Source organism: Prionailurus viverrinus, chromosome C1 (genome assembly GCF_022837055.1).
Source record: "Prionailurus viverrinus isolate Anna chromosome C1, UM_Priviv_1.0, whole genome shotgun sequence".
Classification (NCBI taxonomy): domain Eukaryota; kingdom Metazoa; phylum Chordata; class Mammalia; order Carnivora; family Felidae; genus Prionailurus; species Prionailurus viverrinus.
The window spans coordinates 207,928,014-207,949,477 of NC_062568.1; the positions used below are offsets into that span (position 1 = coordinate 207,928,014).

At 52.0% G+C, this 21,464-nt stretch overlaps 1 long non-coding RNA gene across 2 annotated transcripts; it reads right to left on the reverse strand.

Annotated features, from left to right (window-relative positions):
- Positions 1 to 2,534: 2,534 nt before the first annotated feature.
- Positions 2,535 to 10,327, reverse strand: LOC125173979 (uncharacterized). Of its 2 annotated transcripts, none has more exons than XR_007155209.1 (3): positions 9,984 to 10,327; positions 8,398 to 8,572; positions 2,535 to 3,433 (listed from the first exon to the last, which is right to left on the reverse strand). It is a non-coding gene; the product is annotated as an uncharacterized LOC125173979 (long non-coding RNA). The 2 variants fall into 2 exon arrangements; XR_007155210.1 differs by having other exon boundaries at positions 8,398 to 8,575.
- Between the last annotated feature and the right edge of the window lie 11,137 nt (positions 10,328 to 21,464).

Genomic DNA, 21,464 nt, shown 5'->3' on the forward strand with positions numbered 1-21,464 from the left:
AAGGGAGGCTAGTGTTGGGGAGAAGGGACCTGGGAAACAGCCTCCATGTAAAAACACCAGCCTGGGTGGCTCGGTCGGTTGAACGTCCGACTTCGGCTCAGGTCATGATCTCACGATCTGTGGGTTCGAGCCCCGCGTCGGGCTCTGTGCTGACAGCTTGGAGCCTGGAGCCCGCTTTCGGATTCTGTGTCTCCCTCTCTCTCTGTCCCTCCCCTGCTTGCACCCTGTCTCTCTCTCTCTCTCTCTCTCTCTCTCTCTCTCTCTCAAAAAATAAACATTAAAAAAAGTTTTGTGAGACACCAGCTGCTGACATCACACGCCATGTTTGTAAAACCAAGCTGTGGCACAGAGAGGGCTTCCGGGTACCCTGGAATTGAAAGCCTCTTCCTCACTCTCCAGGGCCTGTTCAGCACTCCCTGGGGGGGCTGATTTCTCTTCAACCCCCCCCCTCCCCCCGGTGAAATGTCTGGGAGCCCGGTGACCCTCCGGCAGCTGCTGGAGAACAAACAGTTCGCTGATCACTTCGAGTCTACAGGGTCCCTGTGCAACAGAGAGAGTCACTGAAGTGAAATTTCTTCCCTCCCAGCTCGGCTGCTCCCAGTCAGAAGAAGCTGTGTTTGGCAATGGTGGGGGGCTGGGGGGGCTCACCCCGAGGGTAAGGAGCCCGACTCCTCCAGGGAAACAGAACTAACAGGTGTATTTACACTAAGGGATCGGCCTCCGAGGGTTATGGGGGCTGAGAAGTCCCAGGTTTGCATCTGGGGAGCGGGAGACTCTGGAGGGCCGATGGTTCTGCCCTGAGTCAAGTCCAAAGGCAGAAGACCAACGTTCCGGATGGAGGGACGGTCAGACAGAGCGCGAATTCTTTCTTTTTCAGGCTTCCAGGGGATTGGCTGGGGCCCGTTCACACCCGGGAGGGTTCCCTGCTTCACTGTCCACCGACTGACTCACGTGCTAACCTTGCCCAGAAACACCCTCACAGACACGCCCAGAAATAACGTTTGACCAAATATTTAGACACCTGGTGGCACGTCAAGTGGACATACACAATTAAGCCTCACACTTGATTTCCCCACAGTCTTAAAAAAATTTTTAAGAGTTTATTTATTTATTTATTTTGAGAGAGAGAGAGAGAGAACCCGCAGGAGAGGGGCAGAGAGAGAGGGGCACGGGGGATCCAAAGCTGATCTCTGCTCTCAGCACAGAGCTGGATGCGGGGCCGGGACTCATGAGACGTGAGATCACGACCCGAGCCGAGGTCCGACACTTAACCGACTGAGCCACCCAGGCTCCCTCCCCACATTTTCTGTCCACCCCCTTCCCTGCCACTCGCTGGGCCGCTTCAGCCCCTCCAAGGCCAAGTGGGGTGGGGGGCACCCCTGTAATCGGCCGCTGCTTCCTCTGGCCACCGCCAGTGTTTAAAGCGGAAGGGGCTTTTGGGTTCCTTGGTGAGTCCCCGTAGGCTGGGGGATTGCTCAGCTGTGGCTCCCGAGGGGACAAGGACATCCTGGCTAGTGCCTTAGCATCTTCTCTCAGCCCTTCTCCTGGCAGCCCTTGGGGCCAGCCCTGTCTCACGGGCGGCGTCCGGTCTGTGGGAAAACCGGGGCCAGGGGCTCTGCACCCGATCGAGCAGCCACCTCTCCTTGTTCTGATTTGAGCCTTCTTGTCAAGATTTCTCGGGCGTGCAGCAGACATCACTGTCGGTCCCCTGAGCTGCTGGGCATGCGTGTCGACCCCTCGAGGCCCTTCTCACCAGGTTCCCCGCCCCCCCTCACTCGTGGGGCTTGGGGGAGGGGAGGGAAGGTGCCAAGCACCCAACGACTCCTCCGAAGACATCGTCTCTCTGATTTCTCGCCACCCTCCCACCTGTGGGTCGTCAGAGGTTCTCAGCTCTTTGCAGGCCCCGCTGAGAGGCCTGACTTTGGAACGTGGGGGTATTGGCACCTGTCGGTTCTCTGTGTTAGGACCTTCCCCACAATTGAAACAATGATTATATAGATACAGATATAGATATAGATATAGATATAGATATAGATATATAGATATAGATATATACTTAAATATAAATAATATATTTATATTATAATATAAATATATACTTATATATATTACTTAAGTATATATATACTATATATAGATATATATACTTAAATATAAATAAATATAAATATAAATATGTATATAAATATATATCTAAGTATATATCTATTTAAGTATATATCTATATCTATATTTAAAGTTCATCTATTTATTTTGAGAGACACAGAGAGAGCACCAGCGGGGAGGTGCAGGGAGTAGGGAGGAGGAGAATCCCAAGCAGGCTCTGCACTGTCAGCATGGAGCCTGATGAGGGTGGGGCTTGAACTCATGAACCCTGAGATCATGACCTGAGTTGAGATCAAGAGTTGGATGCTTGACCGGCTGAGCCACCCAGGCGCCCCTAAAATGTTTTTTAAAATTTTATTTATTTTGAGAGAGACAGAGACAGAGAGAGAATCCCAAGCAGGCTCCATGCTGCCAGCGCAGAGCCCAATATGGCGCTCGAACTCACGAATTGGGAGACCACGACCTGAGCCGAAATCAAGAGTTGGACGCTTAACCGACTGAGCCGCCCAGGCGCTCCAGAGACAGAATCATTTCTTAACATCCTGTTCCCTTTGGAGTAGCTGAGGGTAGTGGGCCAGCAGTTAGTTGTAATAATACAGTCTGTCTTCTTTGGCTTAATTATGTTCCAAGCGTTTCCAGTGTTCTTCGATTGCCACTGTGACCCCCGGGGAAGGGAAGGCTGGCAGCGAGAGAGCCTTTGTGCGCTAGGGTACTAGAGGCTTTACAGAGGTGGCTGTTCACCTCACAGAACCAGGTGGAGGAAGGAAAAAGGCGAGGGGCATTGCCAGTCTTTTTCGGAAGAAAAGCAAAGCCTTTCCGGACGGCCTCCGAAAGACACCCCCCGATGCGTGCATCGGTAGGACTGGGCCAAGGCAGAATCAGTGGAGATGGGCAAGGCTGGGGGGGGGGGGGTGGTGGAGGGGGCTGGGAAAGCCAACGCGTCAGTCAGGGTGACAGTCTGCATCTGTCTCCCTGAGCAGCTGACCCCACCTGAGGTGGTGACTGTGCTCAGGGGAACCTTCCGCATCCTCTCCCCCACTCCTCCTCATTATCAGATATTAATGGGTTCTCACGAATGTTGCCACGTAGATAAGGCATTGGACATGGGCAAATTCGATTCTGTCCCGATTCCTGTACGGTCCCGGTGGAGTCGGACACGAGGACGTTACACTTTTGACTCTCGCCATCCGTAGTAGTAAGTTGTGGTGTTTCGACCTTGGCTCCGGAAAATTCGGATCCAGTGACCTGGATGTAGCGGGAACCGACTTCGAGGTGTGAAAATGTGTATCAAGCCATTAAGAGAGAAGAGCGAGGTTCTTTGGAACACCTGACAAAAAATGGGAGATAGCCTTACTCTTTGTTTTTATTATTTTATTTTTACTTTATTATAGAAATATTTTCTTAATACTTGTTTTAGTCTGAAATTGGTTCTATGTATCTGTGTAGACCTTTCTAAATTTTTTAAAATTGTTTTTAAATTTTTAATGTTTATTTACTTTTGAGAGAGACAGAATGCAAGCAGGGGAGGGTCAGCGAGAGAGGGAGACACAGAATGCGAAGCAGGCTCCAGGCTCTGAGCCATCAGTACAGAGCCCGAGGCAGGGCTCCAACTCACCAGCCGTGAGACGACCTCAGCCCAAGTCTGACGCTTAACCGAATGAGCCCCCCGGGCGCCCCTCTGAGCAGACCTTTCTAGATAGAATTGTTGGACAGGCTGTAAGTAGTTGAATTTCTGGTCTAAAATTCGTTTTTCGGTCCGATTTCTCTGGGGGATCATGTGATTCCCTGGAAGCTGGCTGGCTACATGCTCCAGCTGGTGCTTTCAATGTTTAGGTTACTACTTTGGTTTACTTAATATTGTCTTTCAGGCCTACAATAGCATCAAAGTTACCGACTCCATGATGGTAGAGACAATTTGCTGCCGGAAAGAATCCGGATGATAATGTGATGAGAGCCTTTTAAAATCCATCTGTGATGACATTATTACGTTTTTTTGGGGGGGGGGCATCCTCCCCACTGAAATCAGGATCAGCAATGAGGTGCAGGCGTCGGAGAAAATGGAGATGTGGATGCCGGTGTCATGAGGTCTGTGGGCAAGTGGCCTTGCTAACGTCGCACTCCTGACGCAGACGGGACGATGCCTCCTGTCCCGTGGTGCCACTGCCTGGCACTTTCTCGGCAGCCAGGAGATCCCGGGGAGGAGCGAGGGGGATACTCCCATGTGCCGTTCCTCCCCATCCGCCCAAGTGGGAACGTAGCTCCGCCTCCCTTGGGAGAGGAACAGGGGGGAGGAGGGGTGTATGGGGTGGGGGGGAGGGAGAGAAGCAAGGAGTGCACCCCTACAGATCCCCTCTGCAGGTCAGCCTGAGGAGCTGGGAACAGGTGTCCGCCCCACTCCTCCCCCCCGCCATATAAACTTAAAACATAAACACAACCCAGTACAATATGCTCTGATCTGTCATGGAGCAAATGGCTGGGATTCTAGACTCTTCGGTCCCTTTATAGGTCTCTCCCTTCACTGACCTATCTGCCACGTGTAAGACAGCTTCTCTCCGGGTCTCGGTGTACTTACTTCAAACAGAGAGATAATAATAATAACAGCCTTCTTATTAATAGGGCTGATACAGAGGTGGTTCTATTTAAGCTAAGTCTTGCTTTCGTCATATCGTAGATTTTATTATAATGCCAGCTATTAATAAATAATATCGCCCCCATTAGACAGCCTGGCATTAAATACATATGAACCTGGCTACATCCAGATGATGGGATGTTATTTAGTACTCAAAGCTGATGAGCTATCAAGCCCTGCAAAGACATGGGGGAGACTCAGATGCATAATACTAAGTGAAATAAGCCGACCTCAAAAGGCAACACACGATGTGATCTCACTTAGAGAACATTCTGGAAAAGGCAAAATTACGGAGGTAGTAAAAGGATCGGTGGTTGTCAGAGGCCGGGGCATGTGAAAATGGTGAATAGGGAGCCCCGGGTATATTTATTCTTAGAAGTCCGGCCCGTTTTATTCCCGACATCTGCCAACAGGTTCTTCCTCCATATTTGAAGTGGATGTCGCGTCAGGCAGAGGGAGAACAGCCCCAGTATTCGTCTAAGTAAAGACATTTACTCAGGCAACTTCACTTTCCTCTGCCTCTCCCCGCGCACAGAGAACATTGCCAGGTCAGCAGTATCCACCGTCCCTTAGACACAAGGAGTATTATTTAGTCTAGAAACTCTCAAAGGAAATATCCGCTTGCACGTGAAAAATCTCTGGAATTTCTCTGTTCCTCGCTGTCCAACATCCCCGTATCTGCGAAACCGCCTTGAAAAGCCTCTGTACACAGTGCTGTCTTGTTCATGGGCGCGGCGGGTCTGCCCCAGCACGCTTCTGTCCCCGCCGATGTCACCCCGGGCTGCTCCTGCCCTCAACACTGGCGGTGCCCAAGAGGAGAGGAGAGGAGGAGGAGGAGGAAACAGGGAGGAGGGCCCTCCGAAGACCCGAAGTGAGAAGTTTTACACAATTAGGGAAATAAACAGAGGAACAAAATCCACAGTCCCTGGAGTGTCTGGGCTTCACTGCTTCTCAGTCCATAATTAGGACTAGGAGGACTTTGGATCTAGACAATCTAGACAGTAAGAAAGACTGAGGGCTGGTCTGATTTCCCGGCCCCAAGCCAGTGTTGACAGATCTGGAGTTTATTTAGATTAGGCACCCTGGGACCCAAGGGGGCATCCAAGGGCCTTGCTAGAGTAGTCTGCTAAGGTGTAACTGTGTTGGGCAATGTCTTGCCTTCTCTTTAACATAAAGGCAGGGACACACTCTTTCCTCCCCATCTCCCAGGCCCTCTCCACCCCTCACTGCTGGAGGACTGTCTGGTCTCCACCTAAGTCTGGTTGCAGCAACAAAGGTGAAAGACCACACAACTCCCTAACTCCTTTTACAGAAGACTTTTTTTTTAATATACAGAATTTTAAAATACTTACTTTTGAGAGACAGAGTGCAAGCAGGGGAGGGGCAGAGAGAGGGGGAGGCAGAATCCAAAGCAGGCTCCAGGATCTGAGCCGTCAGCACAGAGCCCAACACGGGGCTTGAACTCACGGACCGTGAGATCATGACCTGAGCCAAAGTCGGAGGCTTAACTGATTGAGCCACCCAGGCGCCCCTATAGATGATGTTTATAAATATCTTTCCCTTCTTGCCAGCAGGTGGGATTAAACCAAATTAACATGGAAAAGGGAAGGTGGAAAAGAATCCAAGAGGTATAGAGGGTAACCCTTCGGAGAACAAGAAATACTCAAGTAGCAGGTGTGAAAGTTTTAAATAGAAACCTGCTTACACTGCACTCAGAGTAACAACAACATTTGGAGGTCCCGGTTCTTTTCAGAAGACTAACATTTAATTTCCAGATGGTTCCAGGACAACAGACTTAACATCCCATGGATTCGTTGTAGCAGATGCCCAGCTCGATGGCCCGTTGTGTCTGTGCCTTTCAAACTCTGGGTTTAGGAATTCATTTTCTGAGTTGTATGCTAAACCTCTTACGTTCCAGCACACACACACACACACACACACACACAATGACTCTGTTTTTTAAAATGTAATCATACATGGGAATTTTATGACATCAAACCCTTAAAAATGTGGAAATCTGGGTTTCAAAATCCTTACTGGGAGAAAATAATAAACCTCTTGATTCACAAATTTTTTTTTTTTTCCTCCGCTTATGGTTCATTCTGGAACTGTGGCTGGCACACGCTTAGGAGACTGGGGTAGGAGGCATAATCCGGTATTCATGGACGCCTGGCCCGGGCCCTGCAGACCGCGCCTCCGATCTGGAAATACTCTCTCCTCAGACAGGAATAGAGAGGCGACTTTTGGGTCACTCCCAACCTCACAAAAGGCTTTTCAAACAAGATGAAAAAAAAAAAAAGAAAAGAAAAGAAAAAGGGAAAAGAAAAAAAAAAAGCTCTTGATGAGTTGGGAGAACCCAGTGAGCTTTCGAACGGCAAAGATGGGGTGAGCCTCCGAGAAGGCGGGTGTGCGGGGCGGCCGAGTGAGGAAGAAAGGGTTACGGGCGGGCGGAGGAGGTGATGGAGCCCCCCACTTCCTCCAGGTGTCCTTTACGCGGACTTTCCAGTCAGGCTCTTGGCTGCAAGAGGTCATTCTTTTTCCTGTGGCTCGGGTATCTGCTTTCCAGCTCTTTCTGGAAAGCCCGTGCAAGGGCCGCCCGCCCGCATGGGCTGCCTCGCCCACAGCCCCGTTCCCCACCAGGGAGGGTGAGCACATTTCAGATGAATTTCCTCCTAGGAGCTCCTAGAGACGGGAGCCTTTGGCCCCGGCGGGGCCAACACCTGTGTTCCTAAATCGGGGAAGGCTCCGTCTCCCTCTAGAACGACCCCACTTTCCTGCCTCTGTCGGGGAAGCAGAATATACAGCCTCAAAAGGGCGGTGAGGAGGAGGAGGGAGGGAGGGAGGCCTTGGCCCAACTCCTCCGGTCTCTCCGAGGGCCCAGGAGGCACGAAGCGGCCTTCAGCTTGAGGAACATAGAATTCCTCAATCGCAGGCGAGCCGGGAACGCCCAGTAACTCTCGCGGCGTGGATACGCTGAGCGCTGCTGTGGGCACCGGGCTGTGACAGAGGACAGAGAGAGTCAGAAGTCCCTGCCCGCGTGAAGCTGGTGCATTCCAGTGGGCGAGGCAGATAAGGAAGGAGACAAGGGGGAGATAAGCTCGTGGAAAACCACTCGTGGGCGGGAGCTCCGAAGAGAGTGGTGGGGGACAGCTCACTGATGAGTGGGCGTGTGGGTAAAGACCCCGAGGAAGGGAGTGAGGGAGCCATGTGGGTGACACAGAGCGCTCGTGGTGGGGAGAACAGCACGCGCCAAGGCCCTGAGGCGGATGTGCACCTGGTGCGTTCAGCCAGCGTGGCTGCAGCCGAGGAGCACAGACCACGGGCCGGAGAGAGGGAAGGCGTGAACTTCGTTTAGGGCCCCATCTTCCAAACCGGCCAGAAGGAGATTCAAGGGAAAAGTCGTGCAGGTGATAAGGTGACAACTGTGACAGCGAGGGATAAAACAAGTTGAAGGCAAGCCCCAGAAGGTGGGGGGGGGGGGGGGGGCGGGTATTGGGTAGGTGACGGGAGCATCTCGGGTCTGGGACAGGTTGTGCGCTTGAGGAGAGCGTGTAAGAGAAGCGACCTGAACTGCACTCGGGCGGGCTCTCTGGACCCCGTGGGGATGTCCACCCCTGCGTGGGGAGAGAGGTTTCGAAATCTCTCGTGGCAGCTGGACTCACCCTGTAGATAAGAGAGAGTTGAGTCTTCCTCCTCGGACTTCTGTCGAGGTCAGAGGAAGAGAGAGTTCACCCCTTTACATCTGGGACGGTATCTCCTCCGAGTTTCTCTTCCGTCTGCGTCAGCAGCCGTGGGCCCCGCCGTTAGGAGATGCGAAGGTGCCGTGTGACACATCCCCTGCTTTGTCAACGTCGAGAAAGAGAAGCGTCTTTTTTTTTTTAATATTTTTTTTTTAATTTTTTTTTCAACGTTTTCCATTTATTTTTGGGACAGAGAGAGACAGAGCATGAACGGGGGAGGGGCAGAGAGAGAGGGAGACACAGAATCGGAAACAGGCTCCAGGCTCCGAGCCATCAGCCCAGAGCCCGACGCGGGGCTCGAACTCACGGACCGCGAGATCGTGACCTGGCTGAAGTCGGACGCTCAACCGACTGCGCCACCCAGGCGCCCCCAGCGTCTTTATTGAATCTGCCTTTGTATCTATCCAGTTCCCAAACCATCTCCCGGTGCCCCCCCCCCGGCCCCCGATCTTGCTAGGCAAAACTGTTTGGTATATGATGCCCACGATTATGTGGGGATCCAAACCAAATCACCATCTCTAAGCTTCCTAGGACCTTACGCTCTAAGATCAAGAAATCGCTGCCAGGCTGAGAAGGAGCCTCTCGAGACGTCGAGCACACGCTCCTTCTCTGCCCCACGCAACAGCGCAGAACTCGCTTTCCTTTCTGCCCTCGGCGGCCTTCCCGGCAGCTGGCATGCCCTTGGAGAACACCACTCCATAAGCGCGTGTTCTTCAGGTGGGTGTTTGGAGCCCTCGTGAGCTTTTGTCTTTGTTTTTACCAGGGTGGGGAGTTGGCGCAGAGGACGCGCCGGCCTGTGGGACATAGTTACCTTTGGAGGTGGCTCGCAAGGCACTCTGAGTCACTCTGGCACCCCACCAATGGAGCCATCCTGGAATAAATACTTAAAAAAAAACCCCCCCAAAAATAGAAAACAGAAAACATCAAACAAAACCCCCAAACAAACAAACAAACAAAACCCTACCCCGTTTCCTGGCAGGTCTGAAGCTCGGAAGGGTCGAGATGTTGCAATACGCGGGGGGGCAAGTCAGAGCGAATTGCTGGGCTGTGGGAAACTTGGACGTGATCTCATCATGCCCAGGCCGCAGCCCGGGCTCTGACTGATTCCCCGGGAACCACTAGCGGAGCAGGGAGAAGAGCCAGGCCCCAGAAATGCCAGAGAGCGCGGCTCACCCAGGTTATCCTGGAAGCCCAGACAACGATGGTCAGATTCTAGTGGGAACGCTGTCTGCTGACGAGCAGCTCTGGTTCCTTGGCTAAAACCCCAGCTGTGCCGGGGCCTGACCTCATTCACGAAGTAAACATTGAACCAGATACCGGCAGGCCTCGCCCCGGTTGAGTGGAAATAACATGGACGTTTCCATGATTATGAAGCTGCCAATTGGATTTGGCAAGAGGGTCCCTAAATATGTCGATCGAATGAGTTCATTACCTTTCCTCGCCAATTTAATCAGGGGCCAATTGCCTCGTTGCGGTTGAAATGATCTGTATTAAAATGCTTTACTTACATTTTAGTTTTTGTATTCCGAATAATGTACTGGAAAGCGGCGTCGTCTAGCAACCGGAAGACAATACTGGGAGCTGGGGGGGGGGTTGGCCGGGGCTGCGGCAGCACGCGTGTGCCAGCGGTTACCGCACTGGGTCTCGTAATCCCGTTCCTGGAGGACCGGATGGGGGCTGCGCAGGTCCGGCTTCATGAAGTGGGCGTGGCTACAGTCTCGGTCCGGTGTCCGCACGTGCCACTTCGGGGTCGCAGGCACTCACTGTGGCGACAGTCTGTGCGCCCAGGCTACAGGCTCTCCGTGCCCTTGACCATGCCCCCGACCCCCTTTCCGCCTTGCGCCTTCCTTTTCCCGCCGTTGAAAGCGGGGGGGGGGGGGGGGGGTGCGACCCCCATGGTCGTTGAGACCACCGTTTGCGAAGCAGTTTTAGTTCATGATCTGGGGGAGAAGTGATTCCGGACGGCGGTTCCTTCCTTTTCCTCATTTACTTGCAGAGGCAGCGGAGGCGGATGGGGGAGGAGCCAGGCTGCCTGAGTTCCCGGCCTTGGCTCTCTCTGCCCCTGACAAGGTGGGTGACCTTGGGCAGGTCACTTCAACTCGCTTCTGCGCCTCCATCTCATCATCCGTGAAAAACGGAGTGAAAACAGCACCTCCCTCCAGGGGAGCTGTGGGGATGGGAGGGTTAGTTCACGCAAAGCACTTACAACAGCGCCTGGTTCCCAGAAGAGGTTAAGTATCGTCTCTGCCCTTGTTATCACTGTTCACTGTTTATTACTAGCCTGAACGAGCCAGCACAGAAAACACCGGATGGCCATAGTTGTAGGTAATTTAGGGGTACATTTACGAGGGGTAAGTCAATTAACCGCATCCCAGGTCCAGTGGCAATCAGAAGCCAAGTGACCAGAATTATGACTGATTCACTTTGTCCCTTACGTTGGTTACACGGGGTTGATGTTGAGCGTTTCCTTCTCGGAGTAGTCTTGTCTGATTTTTGGTTTTGAAGTAACTCAAACAAAGGGGTGTCATCATTTCGTTTGTAGACAGTTCTGCTGATGCTTATTGTCTGCATTCGGCCCCGAGCTGGATAGCCGGAGGTCCCTCGCACAGGCCCACGGAGCTGTTTCTTCCCCTAATGATGAGAGTGGTTGGCATTTTTCGGTCTCACGAAGGCCCTCCTCAAACGAAGCCATTCAAACCGTTTCCTCTGGGTGCTGTCCCAGCTGTTTATTAACCCTGCTCCCAATACCCTGGGCCCTCTGTCCGAGCTGGGAGGGGAGGAGGCAGTCCCAGGGACTCGCTCCTTCTCGATACGAAAGAAAACTGGGCCAGGGTGACAGATCTGACAAGCTGGGGCAGCGAGCGCCTCTGCTTTCCCAGGGTACTTTTTAAAAAAAAGTTTATTTACTTATTTCGAAAGAGAGCACGAGGAGGGGAGGGGCAGAGAGAGAGGGAGGGGAGGGAGGATCCCAAGCAGGCTCCACGCTGTCAGCACAGAGCCCGACTCGGGGTTCGAACTCATGAACTGTGAGATCATGACCTGAGCCGAGATCAAGAGTGGGACACTCAGCCGACTGGGCCACCCAGGCGCCCCTGCTGTCTCAGGGTACTTTGAGAAATCATGGAGGGAGGGGGGAAAAAGTGGATAAACTGAAGGCCTGTGAGCTTAGTTTTGATGACGGGCAAAATACAAAATTTTAGAGCAGATAATCAAAGGAAGGTTTGCCCAGCATTTAGAAAGGGTGATCATAAGGGTCAATATTGACTATTGAGGGAGTGTTTCTCACTAGGTTGGTGAATTGGGTGAGCACTTTGCCACAGTGCGATGACTTCTGACAATCGTTTCACAGTGTCTCGAGAAACTTACGGAGGAGCACCTGGGTGGCTCAGTCAGTTAAGCGTCCGACTTTGGCTCAGGTCATGATCTCACGTTCGTGAATTCAAGCCCCGCATCGGGCTCTCTGCTGTCAGCACGGAGCCCGCTTCAGATCCTCTGTCCCCTCTCTCTCTGCCCTGCTCACTCACTCTCTCTCTCAAAAATAATCATTAAAAAAACCCTCTTGTGGACAAAATAGTGACAAAAAGGCTGCTAGAGCTTGAAGGGCCATTAGATAATCATGTGGCACATTGATGACACCACTCTTTAAAATTTATTTTTTTAAGTTTATTTAGTTTGCGAGAGGAGGCGCGTGCACAAGCAGCGGAGGGGCAGAGAGAGAGAGGGAGAGAGGATCCCAAGCAGGCTTTGCACTGTCAGCGCAGAGCCCGATGTGGGGCTCGATCCTACAAACCATGAGATCATGACCCGAGCCGAAATCAAGAGTCAGACGCTTAACCATGTGAGCCCCCTGGGTGCCCCTAAGGTGACGCCACTTGCTTAAGGCCACACAGCTAATTAGCGTCCAGGCTTGGAATCTGTTCCTGGCCTTGTGTCCCAGGTGAGGGGTCCCTCCACTGCCGGTGGCTCCTGGGCATGGGAGGTGGCATCTTAACAGCAGATGGGACGGTGTCCTCCCAAGGGCTCTCTCTAGCGGCTTGCCAAACAGTTCTGTCCTTGGCCCTGAACCCCTCAACATTCTATCAACAACTTGGATGAAGCCAAAGATAACTGCTTATCAACTGTGCAAATAGCACAAGACGGGGAGGGAAGGCCAACATGTTGGAATTACAGAATCAGGATCCAAATGATCTCACCAGGAAAGAATGATTGGTGGAATCCAACAAGATAAAATTTAACTGGAATACTTGTAAGGGCCTGCATTCGGCTCCAAAACTAGATTGCAGAAGTATAGGATGTGGTTGGAAAACATGTCCAACCTCACCCATAATCAAAGAGATGCAAATTGGAGCAACCTTGAGATAATCATTTTCTTTTTATCAGATTGGCAGTGATTAAAAGAATTAAAATTCCCCAATTTGGTGGCTAGGGTGTGGGGAAAGAGGTTCTCTCTCGTAAACCACTTGTGGGCGTGTAGACAAAAGCACCCTTGCTGGAAACTGATCTGGAAATATACAGCAAAAGCTACAGAGTGTACCATTTGGCCCAACAGCTTGGTTGACAGAAATGTATCCAAAGACAGGTAGGCAAAGGTTTATGGACAGGAATATTCATAAGAGCACCGTTGGGAAACACTTTTGGAGGGGTGTGATCAGTTTGGGAGCAGGAGTCTCGGTGCCTCCGAAGGGTGCCACACAGGTATTGTCGAACCCTTGGTGCCGCAAGGAGGAAGAATGGGGGTCCTTGTGGCTCCTGAAGGCCAGGCCAGGACTTACGAGAGACAGATGTGGCTTCATGGTATACAGCGGATCCTAACAATTAATTCTGTTAAAAATTAGGATGGGCCGGCTGCCTTGTACATTCCCCATCACTGGCAGATGGCCCTCTGTCCAGGGTGTCGAAGAGGGTAGTCATTGCTCTTTAGCCATTGGGATGAAATGCTTGCCTTGGTTCCCTTCCAGTGCAAAGAGGCAGGGGGGCGGGTCTTTGCTGCATTAAATCCTCAAAGGGTGGAGTCACCACTCAGGTTGAAGGTGGGTGGGTGGTCACACCAGCTTCTGCTTCCTGACACCGAATTCTAGAAATAAAGTGAGAAACCCTCTTGCCACCCCTCTAATGCCACTCTTACCGAGGGCCTGACCATCCCCTTCACCCCAAATCTTTTTTTCTTTTTAATTTTTTTTAAACGTCTAGTTATTTTTGAGACAGAGACAGAGCGTGAACGGGGGAGGGTCAGAGAGAGGGGGACACAGAATCTGAAACAGGCTCCAGGCTCTGAGCCATCGGCACAGAGCCCGACGCGGGGCTCGAACTCACGGACCGCGAGATCATGACCTGAGCCGAAGTCAGCTGCTTAACCGACTGAGCCACCCAGGCGCCCCTCACCCCAAATCTTTTAGGAGTACCTGCTGTGTACTGGTTCCCCAGAGGTACACCTAAGGGAAGGTTTTGGCTGAACTTGGAGAAAAGAAATAAAAGATGTGTGCTTCTTCTCACCAAATCGTTTCCACTGTATTTTGGCTTCCAGTAGACAGGCGTACTGGGTAAGCGTTCCACTGCTTCATCTATACTTTTTCTCCTTTGTGTTAATTTCATCTGAAACTTTTTTCGATGTTTATTTATTTTGGAAAGATAGAGCACAAACGGGGGAGGGCCAGACACACACACACACACACACACACACACACACACACACACACAGAATCAATCTGACACAGGGCTTGAACCCATGAACTGTGAGATCATGATCTGAGCTGAAGTCGGATGCTTAACCGACTGAGCCACCCAGGCGCCCCTCATCTGAAACTTTCAATGTGAGGGGCACTCAGTAGGGCATGTGACTCTTGATCCTGGGGTCATGGGTTTGAGCCCCATGTTGAGTGTAGAGATTACTTAAAAATACATAAACTTTAGGGACACCTGAGTGGCTCCATTAAGCACCTGACTCTTGTTTTCAGCTCAGGTCATGATCTTACGGTTTGTGAGTGCAAGCCCCACCTCGGGCTCTCTGCTGTCAGCATGGAGCCCACTTCAGATCCTCTCTCTCCCTCTCCCTCTGCCCCTCCCTCACCCTGTTCATGCTCTCTCTTTCAAAATAAATAAATAAAAAATGTATTTTGAGGGAGAGAGCAAGAGAGGGGGAGGAATAGAGAGAGAGGGAGAGAGGATCCCAAGCAGGCTCTGTGCTGTCAATGCAGAGCCCAGTATGGGGCTCGAACTCACAAACCTCAAGCCCACGACTGAGCTGAAATCAAGAGCCACCGACTGAGCCGCCGAGGCACCCCCCACAATACTCCTCCTTAACTCTTTACTGAGCCGTAAGTGCGAGATGCTCACCGGAAGTCAGAGATGCTCACCGGAAGTCACAAAGCTCTGGAGCTGGGAGTCGCCTTCCTCCAAGACGCTGGTGGTCAGAGCGACCCTTTCCTAAGACAACTCATCACGTCACCAGTAACAGACCTCGTGGCCTTCAGCGCCCTGCACATTCTGCTCGCCCAACGCCCAGTGTGTCTCCTACCAAGACCCCTCACTCTGAGCTCAAGCCACACGGGGCCCGCCATTTCTTCCAACTCGTCACACTCCTGTAGAGTTTCTACACAGATTCTTTCCTCTGCCTGGAAGTTTCCCGTTGTCCCCTCTCTCCTTCCTGTGCATCCTTTGGGTCTTAATCAATGCCCTGAGATGAATTGTGCTTCCCCCCCCCCCCCCCCCCCGATTCATGTGCAAAACCCCTAACTACCTCTCCCTGCCCCCCCCCCCCCCCAGCACCTCAGAATGTGACTATATTTGGAGACCGGACCTTTAGTGAGGTGACTGTGTTTAAATGAGGCCATTAGGGCGGGCCCTAATCCAATCTGACTTGCCGACACCTCGATCTTGGACTTCTATCTCCCAGGACTCAGGATATAGTTGGTTAAGCCCTCTAGCCCGTGGTATTTTGTTATAGCAGCCTGAGCTGACTAATACAATTAAGAAGTCATTCCCTCGGGGGTGCTCTTCCCCACCCCTCCCCTGCTTCAGCACTAGATGGCTTTCCACCTTCACACTCGTCACACTTTGTGAATAATCATTATTTGGATGATTATATGGCTATTGTCTGTACACCTTCCTCAGGATCCGGACTCCAGGGGAGCAAGGACACCTGTGCAATCAGGTTCTCCAGCATGTTCCAGCCACGAGCACAGTGCTCGCTGCTCATATAGGAGGGGTTCCACATCGTTGGGTGAAACCGAAGTATTGTTTTGCCAACATTAAAAAGGAGGATATTGAGGCTCAGAAAGGTTAATTTTCCTAAAGGTCACAACCCCAACCCCTTATAGCTCTGGCTCTTAACCACTACATGACATTCTGATTAAAAAAAAAAAATTTTTTTTTTTGAATCTTAATCACCTGGCTGAGGTAGGGTTTGTCAGTTTCCTCCACTACATTCCTCTTTTCCTCAGTCCCTAACTGTCCAATTTTGAAATGTGTCTATTCACTCAATAGACACTTACTGAGCACCTCTCACATGCCAGCTTCTGTCTAGGAAGTGAGAACCCAGCAATGACAAGAGAGACAAGATCGCTGCCTTCCCATGGAGCAGGACAACAAATGAGATAACTAAATTATACGGTATATTGGAAGGCAATAAACACAACGGAGCCCAGTGAGAATGAGGGACTGGGGAGTCAGACCAGTCATTTAAAATCAGGAGGTTAGAGAAGGGCTTTCTGAGTAAGGAATGTTTGAGCCAAGCCTTGAAGGAGGTGAGAGAGGGAGCCCTGGGGATATCTGAGGACAAGTTCCTTGCAGAGGTAAAAGCAAGTTCAGTGTCCCAGAAACAAATACGCCTGGAAAATGACCCATGTGGCTGGAGTAAAGAGAGCAATGGAGTCACAATCAGGAGAGGGGCTCAGCCAGGTTCCAGGAACCCGGTGGTACAGGACATTTCTGGCCATGGTTAAACTTTGCCTTTCCCTCAGCGAGAAGGGAGTCTTTGGAAGGTCTTCACAGAGGAGCCCCATGATGTGACTTTTAACAGAATTACTCAGGCTGTCATGGGAACCCAGGCTGAGGAGGAGAGGGCGGAAGGCTGAATCTAGGAGGTCAGTGAGGAGGCCATTACAATAACCCGTGGGAGAGATGATGGGGGCTTGGTCCAAGATGGTGTCAGTCTTTTTGAAGAAAAAGCCAATAGGATTTGCCAATAGGTCAGGTTGAATGTGGGGTGAAGGAGTACTCAAGGTTTGGAGCCTGAGAAGCTGTGTTACAAAGAACACAGGTAGAGCAGCTTTGGGTGGGAAAGCTCAGGAATTTCACTCTAAATATGAGTTTGAGCTTGCCTACTAGGCATTCAAGTTTTGATGCTAACTAGGTCATTGTATATCCAAGTATGGAGGTTCAGGGGAGAGGACCAGGCTCTCATCAGCCAAAAGGGACGGTCTTTAAAGTCATGAAACTAAAGGAAATCACTTAAGATATTAAGTGAAAAGAGAGAAAAGGCCAAGGAGCCAGTCCCAGGGGGGCACTGCTACATTTAGAGGTCCGGGCAAAGAGGAGGAACCAGCAAATGAGGTGGGGGAACTAGGAGCCAGGGATGCCGCAAAAAAACCGAGAGTACGGTCCCACCAGCTAAGTGAATAAAGTGTCTGATGCAGGGGAGCGTGATAACTGTTGCAAATGTTGCTGACAGAGCAGATAAGAAGAAACAGCGTGCCCGGAGAGGGTACAGTGGGAAGAGAGCTAGAGACGCGAATATCGACATTCTTTTCAGGAGCTTCGATATTCGGAAAAAAAGGAGACAGGTGAGCTGGGAGCTACAGGGAGAAGTAGAGTCATCAAAAGGTTTTCTTAGGAAGAAATGATATATGCTTATGGGAAAGATCTCGTTGAGGAGAAACCGAGGCTAATAAGGTTGGGCCACTCTTGGCGCTAAGTCTCCTGGGTCAGATTCTGCTTCTCACCCGACGCGGCTTCAGTGATAAATTTAAGCCTCATGGGGCCTCCAGCCCTGCCCGGGATCCAGTCTAGGGCAGTTTGAATTTCTACATTATTCGGGCCAGAGGCACATCCGATGTTTACTACCTTAGGTGAAAAAAGTCTCTCAAATTGCACTCTGGGCTCTGACTCTCGCTTTGGGGGTTCCCGGGGATCGCCCGCCCCCAGGGCGCGTGACAGCGTCCAGGTTGCCATAGGAACCCGCGCCGCGAGCGCCGCACGAGGCCTCCGCGCTCTTTGGGAGCCGCACCAAAGCAGCTGACCTGTCTTCCTCCAATCCCGTCTCGGGGGCGGGGCCCGACGCACCGTCTCCACAGCAACGCCGTTGCCAGTCCGCGCTCAGGGCTTCGGCCCCGCGGGAGGCGCGCTCGGATGACGTCACGACCCCCGCGCCGCTTGGGTGACGTCACCGCGGCTCGGAGGAGGGCCCCGCCGACCTGCAGATGCGAAGGCGGCTGGGCGTCGTCTCAGGTTGGGGCGTGTGTCGCTCCGAAACACCTAGTCGTGAGCGAGTGCGGTCGAGGGCGGCTCGCTGCTGCGCCCTCAGTCTTTCCCGGGAACCCATGGGAGGTGCTGCTGTCCCATCTGGCTCTCTCGGAGCTGTCTGGAGGGCACAGATCCGAGAATCAGACCAATTCAGTCCCTTCTCGTCGGCCTCTTACGTCTGCTGGTGCATTCCTCGTAGAATCCATAATGCCTCCTACCAGTCCGAAAATGCTAGTTGAATTCCCAGATTGCTTTTGCCAGCGAGTTTCCGTAGCAGGCCATCTCCTTTTCCAGACCGGTGCTCGTAAGATGAGCAAGCAAAGTTTTAGGCTCTGGTTGTAAAGGAAGGGTAACCAGACTCCCTCCGACTGAGGGCCTCAGAAGTTCTCCGAGTCAGGATTTGAACTTTCAAGGGCTTGGGACTTCTCTTGACTGCTCGTGGTTCTTTCAGGTTGTTAGCTAGGATGCAAAGGGTCGACCTGGCCAAGTAAATGAGAAGCAGGTAAATGAAGTGTCACTGTTGTGAAACTTACGAAGCAGCCGCTTCTGTCTCGCGCAGTGCTGACCCCGGGCATGCAGTGATGATGAGAGTCTCTGCCAGCAATGAGAACTCCCTTCGTTGATTAATTCAAGAAACATTTGTTGGCCATCAACTGTGTGCGAGGCACAGTTTAGATTGTTACTGTTCGTCGAAAAAATGAAGTTGATTTAGGATCTAGCATGTGGCTAGAGGTCAGATTTGATTTTGAGCCCGGGCTCTGCTGAGTGATCCTGGGTGAGTTCACATCCGCTCTGCATCTTGATTTCATGATTTCGAAAAATGGGTATAATAATGCCTACCTCCTAAAGGTGACTGATAAGAGTTAAACCTCATGCTGCAGTTGGGGGAGGGAGCTTTATTTCTCTTTTCTTATGTTTCTTCCCTTCTCAGTCGCTGTCTACCTCAGGCTGTCCACAGAGGACACCGCCGCTGGTGGAAAACAGCCCCCTGACCAGCACACAGCCTCAGAGGTCGTCCACAGATTCTCCTCAAATTGTTTTAAAAACAGCTTTCACCCAGACTCTGCTTTCTGTGGGTCTGTATGCTGAGGCAAGGTTATATTTAGGCAGAACCCTCCTACCTCATCCCCCGAAAGTTCCTCTAAAACCACCTAATCCAAAAGGAAAAAAAAAATCCCTTTCTTCAAGTGCATGGTGTCTTGAAGCTAAACATGTGCCGGTGTGTTGGAGGGTGGCCTGGGAGATTGGGTCACGTCCTGGGTCACTGTCTGGGGAGGGAGGAGGCACCATAAGGGTTGGGGAGTGAGTGTCTGATTCCCCTGTCACCACAAGGCCTGTGGTTTCCAGCCCTGTCTGCATCCACGTCCCACTAAACAACAGTGGGAAAGCAAACAGACTTGTACACCAGCGGACACACACATACACACACACACACACCCAGACTTGCACAGCCTGCAGAGGAAGTGGGGCACCAGATGTTCTGGGTTTCCTGTTCGATGCTTCCACAGCTGGTCGAGTCTGTGGTTGTGGTTTGTCTGTCTCGGGCTCATGTGAGAGACAAAAGCTGGGCTGACGGGAAACCTCCCCTCTGGCCCCCCTTCCTCGGCTCTAACTGATCAGTCACACGGAAACCTGGCAGGTCAGACGTTTCCTGAAACACCCAGAGCTTGGATTCTCCCAGGAGGAGGCTGAATCCCCCTGTGTCTGGGAAGCAGCCTCTGGGTCGAGGGTCAGTCCTCACAGAGCCTAGGGAGGACAGAAACATCTCCGGGTTCACGATTCATAGAGAGCCACATCCCTGCTGAACAGAATGGAGCTGAGGCCAGGTTGCCACAGTCACTGATCGGGCGCCTGGCATAAAGCAGCCACTCAGAGACGCTCAGCACGGGGAGAAGCGAACGAGGAATAGGGAACTTCACCTTTGGGGGCTGGATCTCAGAGCTCCTGCTGGCCCTCCCTTCTCCTGAGTGGCTTCGGATTCAGACAAAGGTCCGCAGCGTCACCATGCCCCTGGTTTGCTGCAAGTAATCCAGCCTCCCTGGGCCTGGTTTCCTCACCTGTAGAGTGGAGACAGTAAGATCTTTTCCACAAATTTGTGAGGCCCCGTGAGACGCGTGGATTTGCTGGATAAGGAGTCTTGCCCATCATAACTGCTCAATAAATGCCGGTTCCCTTTTCTCTTGGAAACCCTGCAGTTTATTTAAGGATGCACCAAGAAAGCAAAGGAGACAACCAACCGACCAAGATACGGGTACCCGTTGTGTGTGGGGGGGTGGGGCAGAGGGGGCTGGGGCTACCCCGGGGTCTCTAGGCTCTGGGAGGCAGCACCCCGTGTCTTCCTCTGGGCATGGAGGAGGGTTAGTATCTGGGGATGAAGGAGAGAACAGGTAGAGTTCTCCTCCACCCTTCGGCTCAGTAGTGATGCTAATCATTATGGCCGCCGTTCAACCTGAACTCGGACCTGGGCAACAGGAACCCTGCCCTGAGCCCCAGCTTTCGACAGGCTCCCCCGTGGCCCTCCTCCAGCCGTAGCCCTCCCTAGGAGACGCATCCACAGTCAGCTGTTGGCTCTGGCACCTACGAGCCAGCTCTGCAGCCTTGGGCAAATTACTTTACCTCTCTGTGCCTCCGTGCCCTCCCTTACGAGACGGGTAAAACAAGAACCATGTCGTCAGATGGTCATGACGATTGACTTAATGTGTGTAAAGCACTCAGGAGGGCCGCTGGCGTGTGGTGAGGGATCATTAAATGTCCACCGTTGTACGCCCAAACGCACTGGATGCTTAACAGCAGCCTGACCACAGGTGGATTCTGTGACGAGTTCCGTTTCACAGACGAGACCTTGAAGCTTGGGGAGATGAAGGACGTTTTGCAAGTTCACACAGGTAGTACGTAGTAAGGCTGAGGCTTTACTCTGGTTCTTTCTCATGTGTGAGGTTTCAACCACCTCCCCTGGCTGTATTTTTTTCTTCTCGGAGCACTTCCCCCCACCCCCTAGGATGCTCAGCCCCTTCCTGACTCCAGGACGTCACCCCCTGCAGTCTCCAGCTGGATTTCAGCTCTCAGGGCGAGGGCTGGACTCTTGACTAGTGTTTTCCCTGCGGAAACGTACCTCGCAGAGTAACTTCTTTTTTTTAATGCTTATTTGAGAAAGAGAGAGAGAGAGAGAGAGAGAGCACGCGGGGGGGAGAGGCAGAGAGAGAGGGAGACACAGAATCCAAAGCAGGCTCCAGGCTCCGAGCTGTCAGCAAAGAGCCGGACGTGGGGCTCCAACTCACGGACCATGAGATCACGACCTGGGCTGAAGTCGGACGCTTAACCCACTCGGCCACCCAGACGCCCCATAGAGCGACTTCTTACAAGCAATGGTTCCTAGCCAGGGCGGGGCAGGGGGGAGCCTGAGTTAATTCATAAGAAGGTCTCAAGTGTTTCCAGGACTATTTGTATTTTAACCCAAAGAAATGGCTCTCTGGGGAGAAATTCACACAGAGCAGTTGTGGTTTTCGCTGGGGAGGTGGTCCTCTGCTGCA